The 27,252-nt window shown below is 40.7% G+C and overlaps 1 long non-coding RNA gene across 1 annotated transcript; it reads right to left on the minus strand.

Moving 5' to 3' along the window:
* Nucleotides 1-3,885: 3,885 nt before the first annotated feature.
* Nucleotides 3,886-4,408, minus strand: LOC133993493 (uncharacterized). Its single transcript, XR_009927069.1, has 2 exons — nt 4,314-4,408; nt 3,886-4,148 (listed from the first exon to the last, which is right to left on the minus strand). It is a non-coding gene; the product is annotated as an uncharacterized LOC133993493 (long non-coding RNA).
* Nucleotides 4,409-27,252: the final 22,844 nt, after the last annotated feature.

Below are 27,252 nucleotides of genomic sequence, written 5' to 3' on the forward strand. Positions count from 1 at the left end.
CTGATTTTTAGACAACTTTGAAGCCTAATTTCATATATTTGGCAAACTCAGAACACATATTTATTCTAACTTTACACAGACTTAATAATAATTCACCACTGCCACTCAAATTCTCACAGTGAAATTGACAATAACAACAATATTCAAAATCAGTACTGCTCAGCTCTTTACACTGTGTACTGTAAACAATTGTGTTCTGTATCACAATCAGAAAGACTCATTTGGAGGTGCTGATATTTCAAAATAACTGTATTTTGCGATTGCCGTGTTTGCTGCTGAACAACCTTATAAACTCCATATCCAAGGCTCTCTTGGACCCCACACTTAGCACCCCAAGATCACTCAGTCTTTCATTGTTCATGGTGGTGCGCAAGTGATTTTTGATCAGTTTCAATGCAGAAAAACTGCATTCACAGGCAGCTGTGCTTACAGGTAGGGCCAAAGCAGTTTTGCACAACCTGAACAGTTCATAGAAGACCTTTTTAAATGGCGCCAGGAACTCTGTAAACTCAAGCAAACTGGTGAGATTCTTCATTCCAGCTGCCTCCTTTCTCTTCAAGATCCGCTTGGCTTGGTGGAGTGCATGCTTCAGATCGTCCAGGTTTGTGTCATAAATGGTTCCAAACAAAAACAAAGGAGCCTCCTCTAAAAACCTGTTGCTTTTAGGATTTAGGGCCCTCCACCCCTCTCATGATATCACAATTTGTTTTTGAAAACCGCCTCTCTAGCTCAGCATTTACACGGTTTAGGATCGGATAGTAAACAGTCTTACAAAAATAATCCTTTTCATCTTTGCTGGGATGCAGCACAACATCCAATCATAGACTGTAAAAAATGCATCCAACGCAGTAACATATCTGGTCTAACAAATGATTGGCTAAGAGCGGTGTCAGATAAATATCTGCTTGTATCATTGATTAAAAACGTAAACAAGGGTCCATGTGCTTCTACGTCATATGACATTGATAGAAAGTTAGCATCATGCCAAAACGCAAGACCTCGTTTAATTCTGAATGGACAAAAGAGCATGAATTTATAACAAAAAGCAGTCGACTCATTCCATGGCTTCTGCACACTTTGTCGATGCGATGTCGACGTAAGCAGTCAGGGGAAAGCTGCAACTGAACGGCATGCAGGTACAGTAAACATAAAAGTAATAAACGTGCGGCAGGTACCTCTTCAATGAGGACATTTTTTCATGAAGTTTCGTCGTCCCTGGATGATAAAATAACGCTGCGGAGCTGTGCAAGGTGTACCATGCTGTAAAGCATCACCAGTCCTACAGAAGTGTTGACAGTGACTCGCCCACAGCTAAAGGGATGACCTGTGGCCGAACAAAAGCCAAGGCATTGTGCGAGAACATCATCGGGCCCTATTCTGTACAGTTACATACCGACTACATAAAAGAAAACAACCTACCCTTTTCCGTGGCAACCAACGCCAAACCAAGTGTTTTCCCATTGTGGTAAGGTATTTTCACTTTGATGAAGGCATCCAACATGTCCTGTTGGGTTTTTATAGTGACAGCAACGAATCGTCAGAGGCCATAACAAACCAGCTGCTGGAAAAACTTGAGATGTCTGGCTTAGAAGTGAAAAACACAGAATTGTGTGGAGATGTTTTGGAGAGGAAAGAAATGAGGTGTCAGAGACATATTTTCTGTTTCTCAGCCATGTTCTTAAGGTGTTCTCTGACACGATCGAAGCACTTGAGGCAAAATCCTTCAGCATTACATCGGTGTTTAGGGTAATGACTGAACTAAAACAAAAGCTAGAAAGAAGGATGAAGGACAGGTTCTTTGGGTTTATTGTCAACACCAAACTGAAGCAGCTGCCCCCTTGCCAGCCGATTTTCTGCCTTTTTATGAAAGAGCAAAAAAATACATCAGTGAAAGATATGACTTCTCTGACACAAGCTTTCATAGCAAAGTGGCCAAGCTTGGCCTCACAACTGCTGTGCCATTTGAAGACTACAGTGCTGCTGTCCAGGCCTGCAATCTGGACATTGATATGGATGGACTGTATGATGAATATGCCATGGTGGAAGGTTCTCAGTGGTCACTTTTTTTTTGTATTGAATAAATACAAATACTGTGAATAAACACTTTTTGACTTTTCATTAATATTTTTTTCCTATTCAGCTACACAAACATCATATTTAAACCATTCAAAATTGTACTATAAATGAGAGTATACCAGAGTCCTATGTACACCGTAGTGATTTATTGATATGCCGCATAATGTCCTCCTTTTTGGTGTTATGGAAATGGTCACCCTATTCTTCTTTGTATTTTACCATTGAGTCCTGCAGCGTCTCAATGAGGTCTATTGCTCTGGCGAGGTCCACTGATGAGGATTGCAGCATATCACTAAAATACTCCAAGTATTCTTCTAAAGGTTGCTAGAAGGCCAATGAAATCTAGGTTTAGCTGCCCTCGCAGTCCACGTGCCTCTACACTTCTGTCTCCATTATTCTCCTCATCAATGTCATGAAGGACTTGTAGCACAGCTGGAAGCCGGTCCATTAGGTTTAGACAGGCATAATAACTGCAAGCCCACCTAATATCACTGAATCTGGGCAACTCTCGAGGCTGATCCTCCTGATACATTGAGCGCTGTATGTCCTGCCACTTCTGGTGGACATAGGAACCTGACAGAAACACATAGAGGCGCTGCAACAAAGAAAAAAAGCATGACGCTTCTGGTACTGCTCTGACTGTGTCCACAATAACCACATTTAGGCAATGTGCATTGCAGTGCACATAAAAGGCATGCTTGGCCAGGGACTGTATCCTTGCAGACACACCACTGTGCTTGCCACTCATTACTGAAGCCCCGTCATAGCCCTGCCTATGAAAGCGTAATTAGAGAAGTTTTTCTGTGCTTCATGGACTGCAGATAAATTAGCAACTAAACTGTAATCTGGTGCAATGCATCTCTTAAAATGCGTTCACACCAAAAGCATCTGACGCGAATTGAGCAGCAAGTCTACATAGAAAATGAATGTAAACGGCGCGATAACACGTGATTTTATATCAGGCGGCGCGAATGAAGTGGAAAGAAGAAGGAAGAGGCATGGGCCAAAGTGAGCGCAGAGGTGGGACTCTCTGGTAAGTTCTGAGACTATCCGTGGCTTGTTTTACCACGTTACTGACTGTGTTTCTTTATGAATGAAAAATTAGCATTGGTTAGCACTAGCACAGCAGACTGTCCCGCTTGGCAGGATACCAGTTTCAGTTTATGCGTGAATGTTTTCATTGTCTGAATATTTAATTTGGTTAAATGCTAATTATACAAAGTGTGTGTGTGTGTGTGTTTGCAGTTGAGGTGTGTCGTAAAAAGTGGAAGGGGCTGAGGGACACCTATTTAAAAAAGAAGAGGGAAGGAGAAAGAAGGGGCGGGTCGGCAGGAGGGCCTCTTCAAAAGTGGCGTTTCTCTGTGGTCCTGTCTGTCCTCGAATCCTTTACCACTCCCAAACCAGTACTGTTCTGTTTTCTGGTCTGTTGGCATATCAAGCAACTTTCAACAACTGTTTGTGAGACCTGTGTAATACCTGGTGCAAACCATTGTGAGCTAATAACATCATTGATCACCCCTCTTCTGAGATGCGCTGGTCCTTGTACGACACGTGCCAGTACATGTAGGAGAGCTAGAGGACAAACCGGTCGACCATCAGGGTGGAGCCACAAGCTAGACTCTGCATCAACTGTACAACCTTTTCTCAACCAAGACTACGCTTCCTATCATCAGCGTGATTTTGCAGCATCACGACATCATTAACGGAGGGCAGCTAAAATGGATGGACAGGCTGTGTGGAGGCACACTGACGTACCATGGAGGAAGAAGAATTTGCTGCTTGTTCCTGAGTATGAGCAGCACATTTCACAATTGACCTATGGCTAAGTCCTGCCCTCAAAAGCGATGAGCCAATCACAGTGCGTATAGCCATTCCCATACACTCGGACATTCTCTTCCCGGATGTCCATTGAAATGCATTGCAGAAAGTCAGTTTTCGTTCAGTTTTATGAAGTTTTTCTGAGATCTGAAGTTTCAAAATGGTCAAACAGTGTTCATGGGGTACATGCAACTCCGACACAAGGTATCCTGAGAGGCTGGGCGACAGTGTGTATTTTTTACCCTTTCCTAAGCCTTTCCTAAGTCTTCTTTGGATAAAATTGTGCGGTAGACCACAACATCAACTCAACGTGAATACAATTAACAAGGATGTCTACATCTGTTCTAAGGTAAGTCAACATTGTATTTAAGGCAACATATAGTCACTTTGCTGGAAAGAAATATAAAGTTATCATTAACATCTGTAACGTTAGCTAAAGTTAGCCTAAAGCCAGCTCCTAGCTGCATTGTTCATCATGTCACTTTGTTTGCTGGGAGTTCATTGGCCTATATTGTTCTAGCTTTTGTACTTTGGTGATCGTACATCATTGTTAGCTGTTGTCCAAAGGGCTCTAGTTAAACTAACGTTAACTTCTGGAGCTTAGCTTCAGTAACTTATCTGTAATACGTTAGCACTTCCTTATTAGATATGATCAATCTGTCTTTAGTGACAGGATATGTACCACTGTCCTTTAAAGTAGCTGTCATTAAACCACTTCTTAAGAAGCCTACTCTTGATTCAGAGGTTTTAGCCAACTATAGGCCCATATCGAACCTCCCCTTTCTCTCTAAGATCCTCGAGAAAGCAGTTGTTAATCAGCTGTGTAACTATTGTTGCGGTCTGAGCTATTCTACTTGCTAAATCTTTCTCTATGTGTGAGCTCAGTCCACGTGTTCGTTTTGATGAAAAAATAGGAGAAGAATATTCGGTCTCAACACGCTATTTATTTAACAGTAAATGTATAAAGCATATACAGAGCTCCGGGTCCATTTACTCTCCCTGACGTCAACAGCATCTCTGTCAGCGTTCGTAAATTTCTGACTCCTATCTCTTTCCCTTGACCTTCTTAAATAGGAAAACAGAATGCAAATTGAATGTGAGTTGCGCCATCTCCCGCTGGGCTGTAGGTCTGGCTTCATCCTTCATCTTCTGACTCCAGGATCTGTGACCTCCCTGTGAAAATCCCTTACAGGTGGTAAGGTGTGATTCCCGTGTTGACCCCTACAGAATCTCCAGAAATTCTGCGGGGGGTCTTTCAAGGGTTCGTTCCCATTGTCCAACAAAAGGTTAAAAGTTACCCATACAAACAATCCATATGTTTTCTGACCCTGTTGTTACCAGCTGATCAACAGATGGAGGCTCAGGACTATGTTAATACAGTCACCCCCTTCCAATCACACCTCCGTGTGATACTGGTTCCCATGCTCTTCACATGTCTTGGGTGTATTCCTCTCCTTATGACACACATCATGTTTTCACTGTTATACATTGTACCACATTTAACCATTGAAACAAACAATACAGTACTAAATCACATTATCTGATATTTTAGCATTTGACAAGTTATAGCATATATCTACACTTTCTAAATAATAACAGCTTATTTGAGGATTTTCAGTCTGGATTTAGAGCTCATCATAGTACAGAAACTGCACTGGTAAAAGTTACAAATGACCTCTTAACTTCATCAGACAATGGACTTCTCTCTGTCCTCGTCCTGTTAGATCTTAGTGCTGCCTTCGATACTATTGATCATCAAATCCTGTTAAAAAGACTGGAATATTTAATTGGCATTAAAGGAACTGTATTAAAATGGTTTAAATCGTATTTATCAGATAGATTTCAGTTTGTAAATGTTAATGATAAATCCTCCATGTAAACAAAAGTAAGACACGGTGTTCCTCAGGGTTCAGTGCTTGGACCAATACTATTCTCCTTATATATGCTTCCTTTAGGAAACATTATTCGGAAACACTCAATACATTTTAATTGTTATGCAGACGATACTCAATTATATCTATCAATAAAGCCTAATGCAATCAACCAGTTAACTAAAATACAAACATGTATTAAGGACATAAAGGCCTGGATGACCTGTAACTTCCTGCTGTTAAACTCAGAAAAAACTGAAGTTATTGTGCTTGGCCCTAAACACCTCAGAAACACATTATCTAATGATATAACTACTCTGGATGGCATTACTTTGGCCTCCAGTACTACTGTAAGGAACCTAGGAGTTATATTTGACCAGGATCTGTCCTTTAATTCCCACATAAGACCAATTTCAAGGACTGCCTATTTTCATCTGCGTAACATTAAAAAAATTAGACACATCCTGTCTCAAAATTATGCTGAAAAACTAATCCATGCATTTGTTACTTCTAGGCTGGATTATTGTAATTCATTATTATCAGGCTGTCCTAACAAATCTCTAAAGACTCTCCAACTGGTCCAGAATGCAGCTGCACGTGTTCTGACAAAAACTAGAAAGAGAGATCACATTACTCCTATTTTAGCTTCACTGCATTGGCTTCCCGTAAAATAAAGAATAGAATTTAAAATCCTTCTCATTACTTTTAAAGCTCTTAATGGTCAGGCTCCATCATATCTGAAAGAGCTTATAGTACCTTATGTACCTACTAGAACACTGCGCTCCCAGAACGCAGGCCTACTTGTGGTACCTAGTATCTCTAAAAGTAGAATGGGAGGCAGAGCCTTCAGTTATCAGGCTCCTCTCCTGTGGAACCATCTCCCAGATTCGGTCCGGAGGGCAGACACCGGCCAGGCTTGTCATGGACCAGCTCCTAGTTTATGCTGCTATAGGCTTAGACTGCCGGGGGACCCCTACCTCCATGATGCACTGAGCTCCTCTCTCCTCCTCTCTCTCTCTATCCATCCATCTATATCCATTAACATTCATGTCCTATTAATGCATTCAGTAACCTACACTTCTTCCCCGGAGTTGTCTGTGCTTTCTGGTCTCACAGGTAATCTGGGTCTGTAGACGTCCTGATGACAGATTCCAGTCCCGGACCTTCTAGCTTCAATGTTTATTTTCTATGTGCTTCTCTCTCTCTCCTATTCTTCCTCTCTCTCCTCTCTACCCCAACCGGTCGAGGCAGATGGCCGCCCACTTTGAGCCTGGTTCTGGTTCTGAGGTTTCTTCCTGTTAAAAAGGAGTTTTTTCTTGCCATTGTCGCTAAGTGCTGCTCATGAGGGAACGTTGGGTCTCTTTAAAATTAAAACCTGAAGAGTACGGTTTAGAACCTGCTCTATGTGTAAAGTGCCTTGAGATAACTTTGTTGTGATTTGGCGCTATACAAATAAAGATTGATTGATTGATTGATAATAGCTGAGATAACAAAGGTTGGCAAACGTTATGCTGAATGATTCAATGTAAATACTGTACCACCAAATAAATTGAAAACCTAAACCTAACTGATCCTCTATCTTGTTGTCTGAGATGGTGATGGAAACGAGATGCGGTTTATCATGTTTGCACTGGGACCTGTACATTTTGGCTTGTAACTGAAGCGTTTTATCGACCTTTTCACCAATAAAAAGAATTAATATATCCCTCCAATGCGTAGTTTAGACTAGGGCTGTCGCGGTTAGGGAATTTCTCCTGCGGTGAGTCAGAGCGGCTCAACAGCGCGGTGTGCGGTGATACCGCCGCCCCCCCCTTAAAAAAAAGCTAAGGAGTTAGCAATTGTTTTGTTAATTGGGCTAATAAATGATACATTTCTAAACTCATAGTATAGTAATAGATACATACAACTAAAGCTTATTATTATATAGTTATAAAAAGAAATGACAATGTTATATTATAACACTTCTTAGTTTATTGAACTGTTGTTCAGAACAATCAGACTTTAAGGCTAAATCTTCCAGTGCAAATAACAGCATCTTAAACATCACAGATGAAATGCGCTATATAAATAAAACTGCCTTGCCTTGAAGCAGCGACTTGAATGCCGGTTTCTCCACTGTGTTAAATGGCACCATCTCCTCAACCAGGTACCTTGTAACAGCATCTGTTAGGCATTTATGTCTGTCACTTCCAGTGCTGTACTTGGAAACTCGAGCGAAGGCTTCGGCGACTCCAAGTTGTCGGCCAGCACCGGCTGCTGCGCGACTCTGTGTGGGTCGTGCGGGTGGCGGTCCCTCTATAGTGGGATGGTAGCTTGCTAGGTGAGACTTTAAATTCGAAGTGTTTTTTCCTTTTACTTGGATCTTTTTTAGGCAGATTTTACAAATTGCCTCATCTAAATTAGCTGGTTCCCCCTTCTCAAGGTCGGGTCAAGTTGGTCACGTGCGGTGGTGGTCTGCTAGCTGAACCATCAGTGTAAAGAATCATTTCAGAGTTAGGTATTGGTGTCTGCAATAGGTCTGGCCTTGGTGATGTACACATATCAATAGTATATATTAATATTGATTGATTGATTGATTGATTGATATAGCTTCCCTGCTGCCTGACTATACTAACTATACCACAGCTAATTGATTTAGTCTGACATTTTATACACAAAAAATATGTATTTTTATGCTGCAATTGGACTGCTCAAACAAAGATTCACTGTATACTTGCAATGACAATAAAGATCTATCCATCTAAAAATGTGATGATTTACTGCAAATGAAAAGTGTAGAACAATTTAAAGTTATTATTATTCATTCTTATGATCTTTGTTTTGGAGATGAAGGAATATTTACTCACTTAAACTTGTAAAATATAGTATGACTACTACTACTATATGTAACACCTGTGCTTCACTGTAAATGTTGAGCTAATATCATGTAAAGCATTATGTGTTGTTATCTGATTAACTGTAATTTCATTGTTTGTGTTGTTTTAACCTTTCAGGTGTATAAGGATGTGGGAAACACATACTGTCACATAGTCAGGAAATCAATACCAGTCATTGTTTAGTGTACACGCTACTTGTTCACAGTTAAACACAAGATAAATAGGAAAAGGAGAGAAATGAGACCTGAAGGATCAAAGAGAATGGCTTGGGGGGGGGGGGGGGGGGGGGAGGGGGGGATCAGTCAAAGTGCAAAGCAGAATTAAAATAATTATAATAATCAATAGTAAGTGAACCTGATGCCGTTACGGATTTATATGTATTTATTTATTTGCTGCTGCTCCATGTTTTGCGTCCAAATGGATGAATTTGCCGCACAATGCTAAAATACAATAAGCCTACACTTATTTAAAAATATACTTACCTCATTGCAGGTTTAGTTTTGATTAAAACAATTGAATATTCAGACCAAATAGCCTTTGTCTAAGTTATAAATCTTAAATATGTCTTGTTTCAAAGTCATTTGACTTTACTGCGTTATTATTTTCATTTATTTGTTTCAGAAGGTACTGAAGTTAAATGTAATAAATGGGTTTAGTTTAAGAATAAAACCCACTTGATTGTTCATTTTCAGAGACATGTCTTTTTTGTCCTTTTTCTTTACTTTCGCTATTTAATAAGGCAAAATCATTCATTCGATTACTCGATTAATCAATGAAATAATCGATAGAATAATCGATTACACAAATAATCGATAGCTGCAGCCCTACATCAGACTCCTCGCTCAGTTGATTTATCATCATCAAAGCCTCATCAACAGTGTATCTTTGGCGTCTTCCTCTCTCCATCTTCAGATCCTTTTATTTTATATAATATGCTAGCTAGCTATGTTATTTGGATTATATAGAATAAATAACAAAGCTTCTTCTTCTCTCTCTCTCCCCCCACAAAGGTTTCTTGTCAAATGTAAACAATAGACCTGCGAATCATAAAGCACGAAAACAAACCCTGTGAAATATATATAATATGTAACAAGGCAGCTGCGGTACGTGTGACCGCAGGGCGCTGGGAAGTATAAATGCATGGAAATACTTTGTGTTTTATTGTAGTACCTTATGGGCTTCAGAAAATATTAAAAACACATATTTAAGAAAAGTCATGGGCTGAAAGGCTTGTAGTCTTTATTTAAACATAATTATTTATATTGTAAAAACCCAAAAGGCCCGTCAGACCGTCTCCGCGGTTCTAGTGTTAAATAAAGAACACGTTTCCCATAAAGATATTTTATCTTCATCTATCTGTTATCATTTGATACACAGTAGCTAATAACAGCAACCCAGCTACTGTCTTCCATTGTCCTCTCTGTTCTGTCAGGGAGCAGTGAGTGCAGTGACTGTGGGTGTACAGGGCTGTAAACAGCTACACCTCTGGGACTCAGACATTGGCACAGCACTACCCCGTTTGTGACTGAAGATGTTTGATTAAACCTTTGGAAGCTACTCAGAAATGATTGTTTAGTCAATCAGACTGCACAGTGTTAAGCTTATTCTTATTTCACCATTTCAAATTGGCTTCTAAGGTTTGACTTCAAGTGTGTATATAAATCAAAACCTTTACAAAACCTCTTGGTGAACAATGCTGTGATGTCAATAAGTCACTTCTAATAAATGCACCAAATCTTTCAAAATGCTGTTTAAAGTTAGAATCTGCAGTGCTGCTAGTGTTGCTATCCCAGCCAGGTACAGTGTTACATCTGGATGCAAAGAAAAGATTTTATTTCACATATAGTCAGAACCAACCCACAGACCAATCAAGATAATAAAAAGACATTTTATCCTTTTGGCACAGAGATTTAAACAAAATTCCTCTGAACAACTGAGTCAGTGTTCACACTGGACACGTTTGCTTGGTGTTACAAATAAGTTATATTTGTAACATGTGAATTGCATGTCCACAGTCGGTAAAGTAGAAATTCTACTGCAAATGACATACGAAACATGATCAGAGCATCTCATGATAATATTGTGAATTGTCATCTCAGCTATAGGGTCATATTTGTAATTACAAAGATTGCAAAAAGAAATAAATTATTGAGGATGTGTGAATGTGTGCAGGAAACAGATGTGTGTGGGTCATTCTTAAATCACATGATGCTCTGCAGTGAGAATAGTACATCTGTTCATATAGCAAACAGCAGCACTGGGAGTCATAGAGTGGACAACAGACTATATATTACATGCAAAATACATTTAGCATTATTTATATGTGTGTCTATGTGGTTATGACAAGCAAAAAGAAATATCAGACCGTGGTGATCACCTGAGCACCATCAACTCTACACATTCATACATGACTACTAATGTCATACTGAAACCTACAGTGAGGAATGTGGACACAGCAAGTGTGTGTAGAGAAAGTGTAGGGGACAGTGTATGGTACACTGTTCATTTTTCTCACACTGCTCATTTGGTATTTCATGATTTGCTCTGACTTTTCAACAGTGGTAGGAAAGGCAAAAGAAGCCGATGCATTTTTGTTGTCAGTGACTGATTAAAAGTGCATTACATGAAGTTTGCAGGTGTTCCTAATGTTATTGTCATCATTTGACCAAATGAAGAAACCCAGTCTAAACCCTCATACATTCTTTAACTTTGAACCCACAAAGAAATGAACAAGATGCAGCATTTCAGATAGATAGATAGATAGATAGATAGATAGATAGATAGATAGGTAGGTAGGTAGGTAGGTAGGTAGGTAGATAGATAGATAGATAGATAGATAGATAGATAGATAGATAGATAGATAGGTAGGTAGGTAGGTAGGTAGGTAGGTAGGTAGGTAGGTAGGTAGGTAGGTAGATAGATAGATAGATAGGTAGGTAGGTAGGTAGGTAGGTAGGTAGGTAGGTAGGTAGGTAGGTAGGTAGGTAGGTAGGTAGATAGATAGATAGATAGATAGATAGATAGATAGATAGATAGATAGATAGATAGATAGATAGATAGATAGATAGATAGATAGATGTAAACTTTATTGATCCCCTTGGGGAAATTTAGGGTCCAGCAGATAATATACAAAGACATCAAATAACAATATACTAAAACATTAAATACTAAATACTATACTAAATAAGAAGAAAAACTAAATACTAAATACTAAAAACTAAAATACTAAAATAAGAACAACAAGGTCTGAGGATGAGGCTGTGTGATAAAGTGCAGAAATAAAATAAAAGTAAAAATAAACCTAAAAGTATAGTGCAATATACAATTTAAAGTGAATTTAGTGAATATACTTTTTACAATTTAAATTTACAATTTAAAGTGAATTTAGTGAATTTAGTCCAGGCTGTGGCTGTGAGGGTCCTTTTATTGCCAGATTGTACAGTTGTACGGCCCTGGGGACAAATGAGTTACTCAGTCTGTCAGCATGACAGTGAGCGTAGTCTCCAGCTGATCATGCTCTTCTGCTGGATGATGGTGTTGTGAAGTGGATGACCTTCATTGTCCATGATGGTGAGCAGTTTGTTCAGGGTCCTTTTGTCTGTTACTGAAGTGATGCTCTCCAGTTCAGCTCCCACAACAGAGCTAGCTTTCTTTACCAGTCTATCCAGTCGCCCGGCATCCCTCTTCTTAGTGCTTCCTCCCCGGCACACCACCGCATAGAAGAGGACGCTGGCGACCACAGAATGGTAAAACATCCCGAGGAGTTTGCTGCATACATTGAAGGACCGCAGCCTCCTCAGGAAGTACAGCCGGCTCTGTCCTTTTTTGTAGATGGCGTCAGTATTGGCTGACCAGTCAAGTTTATTGTCCAGATGTACCCCCAGATACTTATATGTGCTTACCACCTCCACATTGACTCCCTCAATGGAGACTGGTAGAAGCGCGGGCTTAGACCTACGGAAATCCACCACCATCTCCTTGGTCTTATCAGTGTTGTAGGTTGTAGGTGGTTGAGTTTGCACCATTGCACAAAGTCCTCCACCAGGCTCCTGTACTCCCCCTCCTGCCCATCTCTGATACACCCCACTATTGCAGTATCGTCCGAAAACTTCTGCATGTGGCATGACTCTTTTTTGTAGCCGAAGTCAGACGTGTACAGAGTGAACAGGACAGGAGAGAGCACAGTTCCCTGTGGTGCTCCGGTGCTGCATACCACAGTGTCAGAGAGGCAGTCCTTTAGTCTGACGAACTGTGGCCGCCCTGTCAGGTAGTCAGTAATCCAGGATACCAGGTGAGCGTCCACACCCATCTGCAAGAGCTTGTCTCCTAGCATGAGGGGTTGAATGGTGTTGAAAACGCTGGAAAAATCAAAGAACATGATTCTCACAGTGATTTTCCCCTTGTCCAGGTGTGAATGCGTCCTGTGCAGTAGATATGTGATGGCATCGTCCACTCCAACCTTCTCCTGGTATGCAAACTGTAGTGGGTCTAGTGAGTGTCTCACCTGGGGTCTGAGTATGTGCAGAAGCAGTCTCTCCATAGTTTTCATTATGTGTGATGTGAGGGCTACCGGCCGGAAGTCATTGAGTTCGCTTGGGTGTGGCTTCTTTGGGACAGGGATAAGACATGATGTCTTCCACAGTGTTGGGGCCCTACCAAGACGTAGACTCAGGTCAAATATGTACTTTAGTGGCTCTCCTAATTCGGCTGCGCAGGACCTGGGCATTCTGGGACTCACCTTGTCCAGACCCGCTGCCTTCCTGGGATTAAGTCTCTTCAGTACAGCTCTGACTTGGTCTGCCGTGATTGTAGGGGGGAGGGGCGGGGTGGGAGGGTGGGGGGGGTGCCTTTGATGATGGGGGGTGTTGGGAGATGGGGGGGGTGTGAGAGAGGGGATAGGTGGGATGGGTGCTGAATGGATCTGCACGCCAACAGAGACTGGAGAGGGGGTGGGGTAGGCCGCCGCAGCTGGGCAGTCGAACCGGTTGTAGAACTTATTCAGCTCATTTGCCCTGTCCCGACCTCCTTCAACGCATCTACTGCTCTTCCTCATGCCAGTCATCGTCTTCATCCCATCCCACACCTCTCGCACGTTGTTCTGCTGCAACTTCCTCTCTGCCTTCCTTCTGTATTCCTCCCTTGCCTCTTTCAGCTTGACTTTGAGTTCACCCTGTACGTGCTTCAGCTTTGTCAGGTCCCCCTCCTTAAACGCCTTCTTTTTCCTATTGAGGAGGGCCTTGACATCGCTGGTTATCCAAGGCTTGTTGTTAGGAAAACAGCAAACAGTTTTTGTGGGAACTACAATGTCCTCACAGAAGTTCAGGTAGTCAGAAAAGCAGTGTGCGAGCCCATCAATGTCCTCACTATATGATTGTTGGAAAATGTTCCAGTCTGTTGTATCCAAGCAGTCCCTCATGGCCTCGTCCGCGTCGGGGGAATACTTCCTGAAGGTGCGTGTTGTGGTTGGTTCTCTCCGAACGCGTAGAGTGTACAGTGGTTGTAGGGAGACCAGATTGTGATCAGATTTCCCCAGTGGTGGTAGTGCTGTGGCAGTGTAAGCATCCTGTTGGCATACAGAAGATCAATTGTTCTGCTCTGTTGTGTGGGGCAGTTAACAAACTGGTAAAAGGCGGGCAGTGTTGAGTCCAATGTGACATGATTAAAATCACCTGATATTGCAATGAAACCATCGGGGTGCTGAGCCCGGAGTCTCGCGATATTTGAATGGATGACGTCACACGCGATTTCAGCCTTAGCTCGAGGCTGTATGTACACACAGACGATGATGGCGTTTTTGAACTCTCTCGGCAAGTAATACGGACGTAAACTCACCGCTAGCAGTTCAACGTCTGGGCAACAGATAATGTCCTTCACCGTAACATGTCCGATGTTACACCATCTGATGTTGATGTAAAGTACGAGCCCTCCTTCTCAAACTCAAACTCAGGTCTCTGTCCGCTTTCACATGTGAGAAACCGGGAAGCTCAATGTTGGCATCTGGTGTGTTATTGTTCAGCCACGTCTCCTTAAGAACCATCAAGCTGCATTCCCTGTACAGTTTAACGTTCCTCACCAGAGATTCCAGTTCGTCAGTTTTGTTTGTGAGTGAATAAATGTTCCCAATCACACACGAAGGGATGGACGGTTTATAGTTCCACCGCTTCGCCAGGACCCTCACCTTAACTTTAGCCCCCGCTCTGCAGCCTCGGTAGGGACGTCTCATCTCCTTCGGTATGTTGTTAACGTAAGTGTTGCCTGTAGTTCACTTTGTTCTCAGCTCTAGTAACTGATTCCTCGGGTAAATCCACCTTGTGCTGTTGCTTTCCTGCAGAGTGGTATCCGTATCAATAGGATATAACATGTCCGGTTTGCAAGCGGAAAAATAGTTGAAAAGTAAATTTTAAAAAGTAGTTAAAAGACAAACAAAGACGTAACAGCGAGAGCTACTGGGAGGCCTCCTGCTCACGCCGGCGCCGGATGTAGAATTTTGCAGTCTTTCAGACCATCTACACATGGATGCTTATCTACAGTGCCATATTTGCACATAAGTTAGTTCCCTTTTAGTGGGAAAAGCTCCCAGACTGTTTTCTTTGTTCACAACACTGTCACTTCTTTATGGTACAGAGTGCAGTGTCTTTAAAGGAAAAGAAACAGCGTTGTCTGTGTCATGCACCACTAATTCATAAAAACAGATAAGGGACAACATTTCAGAATAATCTTCTTTTTTCTGGTGAACCCAAAATCTGAAATAAAGGTTCCATACAAACAGGAGGAATTTTCCAGCAGCCCACAACCAGGCAAAATACATACTGAACTATATTTTACTCACATTTGAAGAAATTGCAATGCTCACTTTTTTTGATAAATGGCTATAATCTCCTTGTAAAGTGGTTTAATGCAGTATGTGTCAGGATGAGTGAGATGTTATTGTTTTGACATTAATACACAATTTTCAAGGATATTCTTCAGGAGAGGGTTCTTGATCTGGCAGAGTTATGATTGTTTTTAATGATGATTGTGATTCACATTGCTTGGCAAAGGCTATTTGCACCCTTGGTGCAAATATCAATGAATGCTATTTGCACCCCAGTACAATTAGAAGTGGATGCTATTTGTACCCTGGTATCAAAGTGTTTTATTTGCCCCATCTTGGTGCAAATATCAATGTATGCTATTTGCACCCCAGTACAATTAGGAGTGCATGCTGTGGGACTGAGGGGGGAGCGTCTGGAGATGTGGAAGACTCCCGTATCCCACCGGGACAGCGGGATAAATATACGTCGCTGTTCTCTTCTGTATATCATATAATAATTTCTGTCCGGTGAGATCTACAGTATCACTTCCCGGCGTGAGAAATGTCAGGTGTGGTGTGTGAGCGTGAGAGCAGCTGAAAATGCGTGTCTCACAGCCAATGACTGACACTTTAGAGTTCTGAAATGTATTTGGTATCCATGGCAACCATAGACTTATCTGTCAAGATTTGATTTCCACCATATAACAACCTGAAGGTTGTAAATTCAGATATTTTCGGGTTGTATGTATTTACTTAACAAAGTAATGAAAATGTAGCAGAGTGTTTCCACTAAAAACATTATCAATATATAACTGCTGCTGCAAAGACTCAAACCAGAGTCTCCTGAACTAATGACGGACACGCTGCCCGTTACGCCACCGCTTGTCACTACGTAGTGATGTGACAGCCCAACATGTTTGCTAATACAGAAGATAGATATTGGCTACAAATTATTTCTAACTGACAAACTGACGCTTGTATGCATACACTGAGGAAAGATTATGAAAATATAATACAACTTTCCCACCAGAAATGTCTTTAGAACAAACATTAGAGATGAAACCTTTCTAAATTCGCCCTTTTCTGTTGGCGTGGAAGATGAATGTCCGCCATGTTTTCACATTGTTATACGTCTAGGGTGCAAATAGCTCAGCTGTGTGGCCGAGGCTATTTGTACCAGGGGTGCAAACAGACACTCCGTATTGTTTTGACATTAATACACAATTTTCAAGGATATTCTTCAGGAGAGGGTTCTTGATCTGGCAGAGTTATGATTGTTTTTAATGATGATTGTGATTCACATTGCTTTTTATCATTCATTTGTATATGTTCCCTCACCTCCAGCATACTGACTATACAGGTCCTGACTGACACAGTGATTCTATGGGAAACTATGAGAGGCCCCTTGAGAAATAATTCATACTTGGTCTCACACACAGCATCATCATCTCACATATACACTGCTATACTCATACACAAACACTACTATACTCTCTCACACACACTACCATACTCTCACACACACAACTACTCTATGACACACACTGCTATACTCATACACAAACACTACTATACCGCTCTTACGTCTGTATAGTAGTGTTTGTGTATGAGTATAGTAATGTATATGTGAGATTATGATGCTGTGTGTGAGACCATGTATTAATTATTTCTCAAGGGGCCTCTCATAGGAAACTACCAACGAAATGAATATAGAATCTTTATACCTAATATTTCAGTAGAGACTGACTGTATATTTCATCTCATTTCAGATCTATTACTGCATGTTGCCTATAGATCATATACATTATATTATTATATACATTATTATAGAATAATGTGTTACTATACGTTTTGGTATTTTTCTATAATTACATGTATTAATTAGATTAATCAAGAGATCGTTTTATAGTATCCATAAAGTCTAAAGGGAAAATATTTGACGTTATATCGTAATAAAAACTGAAGGGTTTTAATTTTGACCTCTAGATATTGTAATGCCACCTATAATCACAATGCGTCATAATATCGGTAAATAAGAGACAGAGGGACAGAACAATATATTTGTCCCGTATGAGGATGAAGTACAGTCTGTATCATGTAATGTTGGTGTACGCCCATTACAACTGTAGAGGTCCCCCTTTTACTGGCTTCTACACGCACACCTTTGTTGCACCTCCTCTTTTGATTTCCGTGCAGTGGAGCACAGGACGGAACGGACAGAGAGACGCTGCGTATGGACTCACGTACATGAGGGAAACACCCTGCATGCGATCTGAGGGTGAGCTCAAGGAGAACAGTCTCTTTACTGGTGATCAGTGTAATAAAGCAGGGAAATGTTGCTGCGCTTCAATGAATGGGGATGCTGACGCTGTAGGCTGCGCGGCGTGCTGGAGACATGCGGTACTCTTCACTCTTCAGTCAGGTCACACTGTAGTTACTGTAAAGTCGATCCAGTCAGTCTGAGACATTCTTTATACACTCTTCTCTCCTGCTGGGATTTGTCCTTGCTGGATGCCGGGATGCCTTCTTCTCCTCTCATCACTGCGTTGTTGGGTAAGTTCAATACGCAGTTGTGATCACCGATTTTATGCTGAAGTGGTCAGTTTGTGTGTGTGTGTGTGTGTGTGTGTGTGTGTGTGTGTGTGTGTGTGTGTGTGTGTGTGTGTGTGTGTGTGTGTGTGTGAGAGAGAGTGTGCGCGCGCTTGCGTGCGTGGCATTAACGGACAGACTCAGCAGTGCTGCACGTTTTTATTGTGGCGTTTTTGCCGGACAGATTTTAGATTTGTATTCGGAGAAAACTTTGATTACATGAGTTGAGTTGGTGTGTTATTGGTTGGCAAACTACAACCTTTGGAAAATAATTGTTTGACAGTTTTTGAAATGTTGGTTCAGTTTTAAAGAGTAATGTGCAGATAACACAGACAAAGGAGAAAAATATTGCAATGCTGGCATACTCATAAAAACCGTACTATTTATTGTTATTGATTTAACTAATGAAAGTCACTGTGAACCCACTGTATAATAAATAACATAGTGAACATATACCCATGTGCTACTTCAGAGGTCACCATGGACTGTACACTCATATAGGTTATTATATGAATAATGTAGAAATATAATAATGTCATTATTGTACTTAACTTTCATAAAAAGGAGGAGGTATTAAAAGCTCACAATCTAGTACATACTCACAATGTAAGTTACTATGGAAATATGATTGCACTGTTGATGTTGTATTGTGTTGTTCCAAAAGAATGAATCATTATTCAAATAGTAATGTATTGCTAAAAGTCTCATTTTTGTTCAGGTGCTGTAAGTTAATGAAAGGTAATACCAGGCTGCTAGTTGAAAATAATGATTGTAGTATTTCTGTGATTTATTTTCTTTGTGACAGAGCTGCGCTCAGAGCATAAACTGAAATGACTGCTGACATTCAGCTTTGTGCCTTCTGAAAAAGAATTCCTTGTTCATTCAAAGAGAAGAGCGAGGCACTATGCTCAAGGATGCACTTTTACTAAATTCTTCAAGTCAAAGGCCTGTAAAATAATTCAAAGTAGACGGACAGTTTTGTATGCTCTGCCCCATAAGATTAGAGACACAGAGAATCCTGTCTCAAACTTGATGCACCCTACCCCTTCTAGCAGTGTCTGATTAATGAACACTAACACTAACCTCAGAACAAAGACTTGTGTCTGTCATGTGTCATGTGTCATGTGTCATGTTACACTGATGTTCAGCCTGTAGCTGCAACACTAACAAAGCATCCCAACATGGATTTGTTGCACTTGTGTCTAAATCTTTATAATCAATTGAGTAAATGTACTTTTATATCTAAGTAAATCATTATTGGTGCTGTCAAAGACCCTAACCCTCGTCCTGTACCCTTTACATCTCATATCATTGTTTTAGGGAAGTACAGAATCTCTCTTGGCTCTTCTTGTGTTTCTCTCCTCCCTTTTTATTCTGCCTTTTCTGTCACATGCAAGTGTTCCAGGACAAATTCTGTAATTAGGTGTTATCCCATTTTAGAGATGGTGTGGTGTCTCAAAAATACATTTAGATTTACATGTATCACTCAAAACTAGAGACAAAGTGAATTATTTCAGTACACTGGATGTACAGCATCTTTCTGTTTTTTGTTTGTGTAAAGAAATGACAAAACATGAATTCATAACCTGAGTCATGCATTCATATATGAGTATATATATATATATATATATATATATATATATATATATATATATATTTAGTTTGGATTTTTAGTTGGATGAAATAGATATGAGATGTTTATATTTTGTATCTGCTGTGAATTGTACAAGTGTAGAAAATAAACAGGCCCCTCACTGTTTTCAACTGACTGACTGTGTGTGTGTGTGTGTGTGTGTGTGTGTGTGTGTGTGTGTGTGTGTGTTAGAGAGCACGCCTGACACACATGTGAGTACATCTCAGCCTCACAATCAGCCATCGAGACAGTGCAGGGCCATGACATCACAATTAGTCCAGTTGTCCATGGGGTGATGGAAGCTTTCATTAGTTGCATTATGGGAGCGAGTTCGACAGGCCATGGCAAAAACAGCATGTTCTACCTCATGGCGCTGCCTTCTTCACTCTGCAGCTGAAAACTTGTCCTCACTATTGCCACAAATTAATGCAGCTGAATAAATCTGATGGAGCAGAGTTCGATTTTGAGCTTTTAATGAATGCATTTTCTCTGAGAAAATGTAGACACAGGGCTTTAGATATTCATTAGCTAACAACATGTTTGAGGGTGGTCTGCTCTATGTGCAGTGCTGACTTTGTGGTAATTCACCTCAGGACTGAAGCACAACTCACACTCCACGTATGGAGATTTCCAAGTCATGCTGTGCTGAGAGCTGTTATCATCCAACAACTGCCTGCTCTTGTGACCTTGAACATGAACATAATATAGTATCATGCAGGCTTTTTACAGGAGAACTTCCATCCATCATTCATGCTGAAAACAGCCAAACTAGCCTTATGAAAATGAATTACTTTCCTAATTGTCAAACAATGAATGAACGACTACTGCAGGATTGATGTGCCATAGAGATGAAGAGGAAATGATGCTCTTGTGTCCTCTGGGCTGGACATTCACTCTTCAGCTCCTCCCTTGGGTTTGTCTCCTTCACCCAGTTGCTATTCATTTCACACTCTATTTTTAGTGCACTTTCATTGTGACCTTTATGATATGCTTTTTTATGCCTCCTGTCCAGTGCAGCAATGAGAAACATCACAGTGATCCTTAGAGATCAGAGGGAGCCAGTATCTCTGCCTCACCTGGCATGCACTGCATGGCATCCTCAATGTGCCTTCACTGAGTTGATCACACAAACAATGAGTTAAGCTGTATCGTCTCTTTGTTTCTATATATAGATTAGATCACTGGGGGCAGGACAAAGGATCTGTCAAGTGTGGAGATGACAGAAATCTCCAGTGCCAGAGGTTGGGATGTGACATCTTGCAGCGCTCTGGCCTTGAATCTCTGGCAGCCATCCTCTCTCGTCTCCCCTTCATCCCTCACTCTCTCTCCTTCCTGTCTCCTCTTTCTGCCTCTGCAGTGTGTCTCATAGGTGACTTTGACAGTCAAGTGACTCAAATAGGTAGATAGCCTTAGATTTGTTGTTGTTCTTTAGGGTGAGGGACTGTCCATGGACTTTACTGTGTCCCTCTTTCTTTCTGTTGCACATGCCAACTCTTCTTTGTATCAGTTGGGGTTCACCTTGGGTCTTACCGCATGCTGCCAGCATCTTCCTCAGGTGCTCTTCATGTCAGACACTTTAAGTTAGTCAGAGAAGATACTGTTACATGACCTGTGCAACATACACTCACAAGACTAGGTGAGTGTGTAGGATGCGACCTGAGACCCAGGTGTGGTTAAGATTTAGAAAACAAAAGCACTTTAAAGTTAAAGTTAGTGAAAAACATAACCATTATAAATGAATAGTGCTGTAGTCTCTACTAGCAGAAATGATGCAGCAAGGTCAAACATCCAGTATCATAATTTGAATAGAATTTAGACTACGTTATGTTTCTAGCAAACACAAAACATGTTTGCTGTTGCAATTTAGACGTAAATGAATTCAAATTGGGGGACAGAGTTGGACATTTCCCACACTGTCCAAGTAAATTGCATTGTGCTAATTCTCAAGATAATTCTAGTTATTTAAAATGTGGATTTAGTTTTTGTGAGGTTGGCTATCATTTTAGTTCTGATAGCATTGTCACATACCTGATGTCACTTCACAGGTAATAACAAACAATAACTATGACTAATGGGCTGAATCTTATAAATATAAAAAAAATAGTTAAAATGACTCAACCAATCAACAGGCTTTGCAGCACCTATAGCAACATAGCAGCAAAGCCTGTTGATTGGTTGAGCATTGCAACAGGCTATGTATATTAAGAGACTGTATATGTGCTGGGAGGACTGCATCAGACAAGACCTCTTCATTTTATACTAAAGTCAAAAGATTGTGATATGTAGCACCACAAGCTAGCAAAGCTCAGCAAACTGAACTGCATTCATGCTCAGTGACATCTACCTTACACACAAATACTCTCCTGTTTTTAGTCTTAAGTGTTTCTTAACAAACCAAAGTAACTACTGTCTTTATGGTGAAGAAACATGTCACCCAGTGCAGCGCTTTGACTCACTGATGTGTTTATAATGCAGTCGTTTTTAAAACCATGGCACAGAGGAATCACATATATCATACTTTCAATGCACACACGATACTTGTTAGTAGATCAGTTCATTGTTAGTTTGGCTTTAATACCCAGAAAGAATTGTTGGATCAGAATGATCCTAAGTGAGCACAAAGCTGTTATTGATATCCTCGGTTTGTGTGATTTTTTTGGTACAATCAATACTCAGTTGGTTTACAACCATCAGTCCTATTATGACATTATCAGGAGTTGTAACACACATATCAGTATAGATTCCTCTGACAGCTGACACATTACATGATCCTGTTGAATTCACTGGGATTTCACGTGTGTGTGTGTTTGTGTGTGTGTGTGTGTGTGTGTGTGTATGTCTGTGTGTTTGTGTGTGTGTGAGAGAGAGAGAGAGAGAGAGAGAGAGAGAGAGAGATAGCTCGCAAGCATGGGGAAAAGCGTGAGTTTTAATTAGCTGAGCACAACAGCAGGGGGGAACTTCCTCTTACTGAGCGCCTCTTCAGCCAGCTGACAAAAATCACTGTGACACCACCGCTTCCCTCACCCCCCCCCTCACCCCTCTCACCTCCTCTCTCTCCAGCACTCGCCCATCCAAACAACCAAGCCCATCTCTCTTTATCTCTTAAAGCATAACTTGAGACTTTTGGGAGCAGCAATGCAATCCATACAAGCCAGAGGCTGTTTGTGAAATCAGCTGTGTTGCAGCCAAAGAGCTTCAGGCCCTGTATTTATTGCACAGAGATTAAACGTTCCTACCATATGCTTACTAACATGACAGGCCTTTGAGGAATTTGCATTAATGTCTCATTTTAATAAAGAAATGTAGTTGTGGTGCAGATCTCAAAGGACACCTGAGTCAGAGGATATGATATCATTTCACTCGGTATTCTTTCAGGTGTAGCTGTTGTTTTTCCAACCATTTTATTCAAATCTTGCATGGACCGCTGCCAGAATAATGCTTATTTAGGCAGTCATGTAACACTATGTACTCTGCAGGCAGTGTTTTGCTTGCTGTGAAGGCTTTAAAACAGTGAGAAAGTTTTACTGGCTGAAAATCACGAGTCAGTATCCAAAATCAAGAGGATCTTATTCGTCTACCAAATTGCAGCATTTTGTTTGCAGCAGTCTCAAAATAGTCTTAATATTTCAAAAAGACAATACTGTTTAAAGCTTAGTTTACACCTTAAACTGGTCTTGAATGTCTGACTGGATTGAGAGCAGGAGGCATCTTCTCCTCCCAGCTGCTGAAAGGGGGTTTTGTTCGTCTCCAGTGTCCTCTAATGGGAACCATATGTTTTCAATGTTTTCACTGTGAAAAATGAGGTTTATATTTATTTCCAAAATATTTGTCTTGCAATATTAATTCCACCCACCCTGCAGATTTATACTCTGTTCAGTAATGCATGTGGGTGCGTTTTCTTGAGTAGGCTGCAGTCATTTAGAGCTGTGCTTATAGAGTCTGCTTGTCAATAAAAACTGAGTTGAGTTGTTTGAGAGAAGTAAACATTCATGGAAGACAAGGATCGTGCTGGTGGCTCCTGGTGATTCACTGTTCTGCTCATTAACACTCATCTCGATCACTGTGGAGCTGTCAGGAACGTCTGAAGATTGGAGATGGCTCGTACGTCCATGTTCACCATCTTTCTCTAGATGAGATGCTGCATTTATGTCAATAGCAACAATCTGGCCTTTTGTAAATGACAGCGAGCAACACTGCAGTAGATGTAATTTATTCCTGTTTGCGTGTGGGGGCTTGACTGATGTGGAGTTTTTGGATCTGACACTGGAAATCAACAATATCTGATCAATCTGACAACACTCCTGCAGGGCATGTCTGCTGTCTGAAAAGTTCTCTTCAGAGCAGTGCATAGAAATATCTAAGAAGTAAGGAAGCATGGCTCATACAAGCTATATGATGGGATATTCTGTGCTCTCCTACTGTGTGTGTGTGTGTGTGTGTGTGTGTGTGTGTGTGTGTGTGTGTTTTCTGTTGAAATGTGGAAATTGAATTCCAAACAGCTGCCATGATGAAATCTTCACTTCTGGGAGACACTGTAAAAAACAATTTGAGTATAACAGCCTAACCCTTATATAACCAAATAAATTCTGTATTGAGGCGTTAACGTAAATTGGTTGGTGTTGTAGATATAATTAATAGGCATAGTCTTGTCTGCATGAACTGCAGCAGCACTGAATGATTTGTGAGTGCCATGAAGGCAGGCAGGGGTGTGCCATTAACAACCACTGGCCGGAATGAAGCACCTATTTTCTCTGGAAATGAAAAGCAAATAGAGTGAATTGATCCCTGTTTGCTGAGGATATCAAGTCACCCATTAAGATGAGGTTAGGGAACTGCTATGCTTATGAAGCAATTCTTCTAAACTAAGCTTTCTATCTGTCCCACATTCACATTTCCTTTCCCTCCTGCATTCCCTCTTTGTTTTCCTCTTTCTGCTGCACCCTGTGTCTTCTGCAAATCATTACAGTGGAATAAAACCCTCCTGCAGCCAGACCTATAGGATACCTATCCTTTGAGTTTGATCTGAAACAGATCTCAGGATCTCATCCTTGTATATAGATTTACATTTTTAATCTATGTCCCAGATCAGGGGCTGCCTCTCTTTGAAACATTGCATCTCTAGACTGAATATGTCAGAACAGGTCGACAAGGCCTCTCCTGCTCCAAAAGCTCAGAGAAATGCTGCCAAAAAAATGCAGCTTTTTTTGTCTGGATATGGAGAACACAACCTGTGTATCCTTTGTAGTCCTCAAGATCCAATAATCCATTACCTGCCAGTCGATGGTGTAATGGAGCGATCAGGCAGCCTGTGTCAACTTATAAATCTGAGACATATTCACATGACAACATTGAATTTACCAGGGGCCACATGCGTAACACTTTGGGCAGACTCATCACTAACACTAAATCCAGAAATGTGCATTCACATTATTTTCAGCTGATTTATTAAGCTGTGTGTATGCATGGTTCTGTTTTATGAATCTCAGTCATCGAGGAACTGAGTGCACGTGCCTCATTTCCCCTCCCTCAATTAACCATAAATGGATGAAGATGCACCCTGAGCCAGTTGCTCCACCAGTCTGTACACACAACCTGTACATCCTAAAATAAAGTGCATCGATCATATTGTGCTCATATATCATTCCTGTTTCCTGTGCCAACAGTTCAGATTTGAGTGGATATGTTTGCTGCAAAGATTAGTGTTTTGTCTGTAGTGGTGCTTCACAACCACCACGGTCTTGGAACATGAGTCAAACTGGTTTTGAACTGCCTGTGGGAGTATTTGCTCCATTTTATGCTAGAGTCATTTATGCTACAGTCATTGGGCTCTGAGTGCTTCAAAAAGGGGAGTGACCTACACTGAACTATGTACCTAAATGCCTCCTGTGTAGACACAATGTTTCACTTGCTGCTGCTGATGTGCTAAACATCTTTGCTTTATCTGTAGTTGTGCTTCATAATCACCACAGTCTCAGAGCACATGCTTTGACTACAGTCATTGGGCCTGATTTACTAAGATCCCAAATAGTGGGTAATAAATAGGGTGCACAGTGCAATAGATTGCGTGTTTAGTTTGTGTGCTTTTTGCAGGTGATCTACTAAGAATAACTGTGTAAATGAAAACAGGTGCAACAGGTGCAGACAGCAGTATTTAAATGAGGGTTTTGTGTCTTTATGGAGAGTTTGGAATGAAATGTGATCAGGTTCTAGTGGAAGAGGTTAACTAATATGTTGAGTTATAACAAAAACTAATATTACCAGAAAAACCCACATATGGAGAGTATTATTGACGAAGTCAATGCTGTTAGTAAAACCACAAATATTCCTCCAAAATATTAACACAGGTGTAAAAACTCTGTCCTGTGTGTATTCTGTCATTGTGCCTCCGTCTCCTCCTCTCTACAGTAACAGAAGTCATCTGAGCACAGTGCAGCAGGTTAATACCTGTCCTTTAAAGGTTTTATTTATAGACACAGTTAGTGTCAGAAATAATACCTTCAGGTTTGGTAAATCACAATGTGTGTGCTAAATAACATATTTACATTTTCTCCTCCCTGTATTTTTCACACTGGGGTTGAAACACCTCATATTACATATTCATTATGGTAAACATACTAAATGGACAGAGTGTATTATCTTACACTGATGTAAGATGCAAACCTTCTTAAAATGAATCACACCAAACTAATTAATCAGTGTTACTGTTATAAATGTGCCTTTGATTGGTAAAACAAACACAATCAGTGCATCTGGTTATCAACCTAAACAAACGTTTTACATAAATATTCTGTCCCTCACTTTATATTTAATCTGTACCTCATCACGATACCCTCAGATCACTTCAGAGAGATATGCGTATCCATTATCTGAGGTATGCACTTTCTTTTTTGTAAATACTTATGCAGGAAATAGCGTGTGTATGTTTTTTGTTTATGCAAGTGGCCCCTGGTGTTTGAGTTCACTCAGTGCTTAATACAAAACAGACATATATCCTCATGTATCAGTGACTAATAACTAAACACAAACAGCTTGCAAAGTGGACAATTTATTGTGAGTAATGAAAGGTATGTGGATATATACAGTAAATTGATCCCTCACTCCTTTGTTTGCCATTTCTGGTGAAGTTCTTCATAGTAAACTAAGATATTTCCAACCATTAGTTCTTTAGTTCTGTTCCAGTTTGTGCACTGACTTGTTACTTCAGATTTAGGAACCGATCAATCAATCATTCAATCAATCAATCTTTATTTATATAGCGCCAAATCACAACAAAAGTTATCTCAAGGCACTTTACACATAGAGCAGGTCTAGACTACTAATTTAAAGAGACCCAACATTCCCACATGAGCAAGTACAACACCATTAGAGAAAAGAAAAAGTTTCATTATGTAAGTGATAAACAGAGCCTCATCCAGAGCCCCCCCACACACAATATCCCCCCTCACCTGCTATAAACTTCTGTGCTGCACTTCATTCAGTTGAGAACACGTTGCCTGGGAATATACAATCATGGCAGGAAATATACTGGTTACCACAATGAAATAGGGAGAGGAAATGAGTATTATATAGATGTCATTTCTAGCAGACAGGGTTGTT

Source organism: Scomber scombrus, chromosome 14 (assembly GCF_963691925.1).
Source record: "Scomber scombrus chromosome 14, fScoSco1.1, whole genome shotgun sequence".
Lineage (NCBI taxonomy): Eukaryota > Metazoa > Chordata > Actinopteri > Scombriformes > Scombridae > Scomber > Scomber scombrus.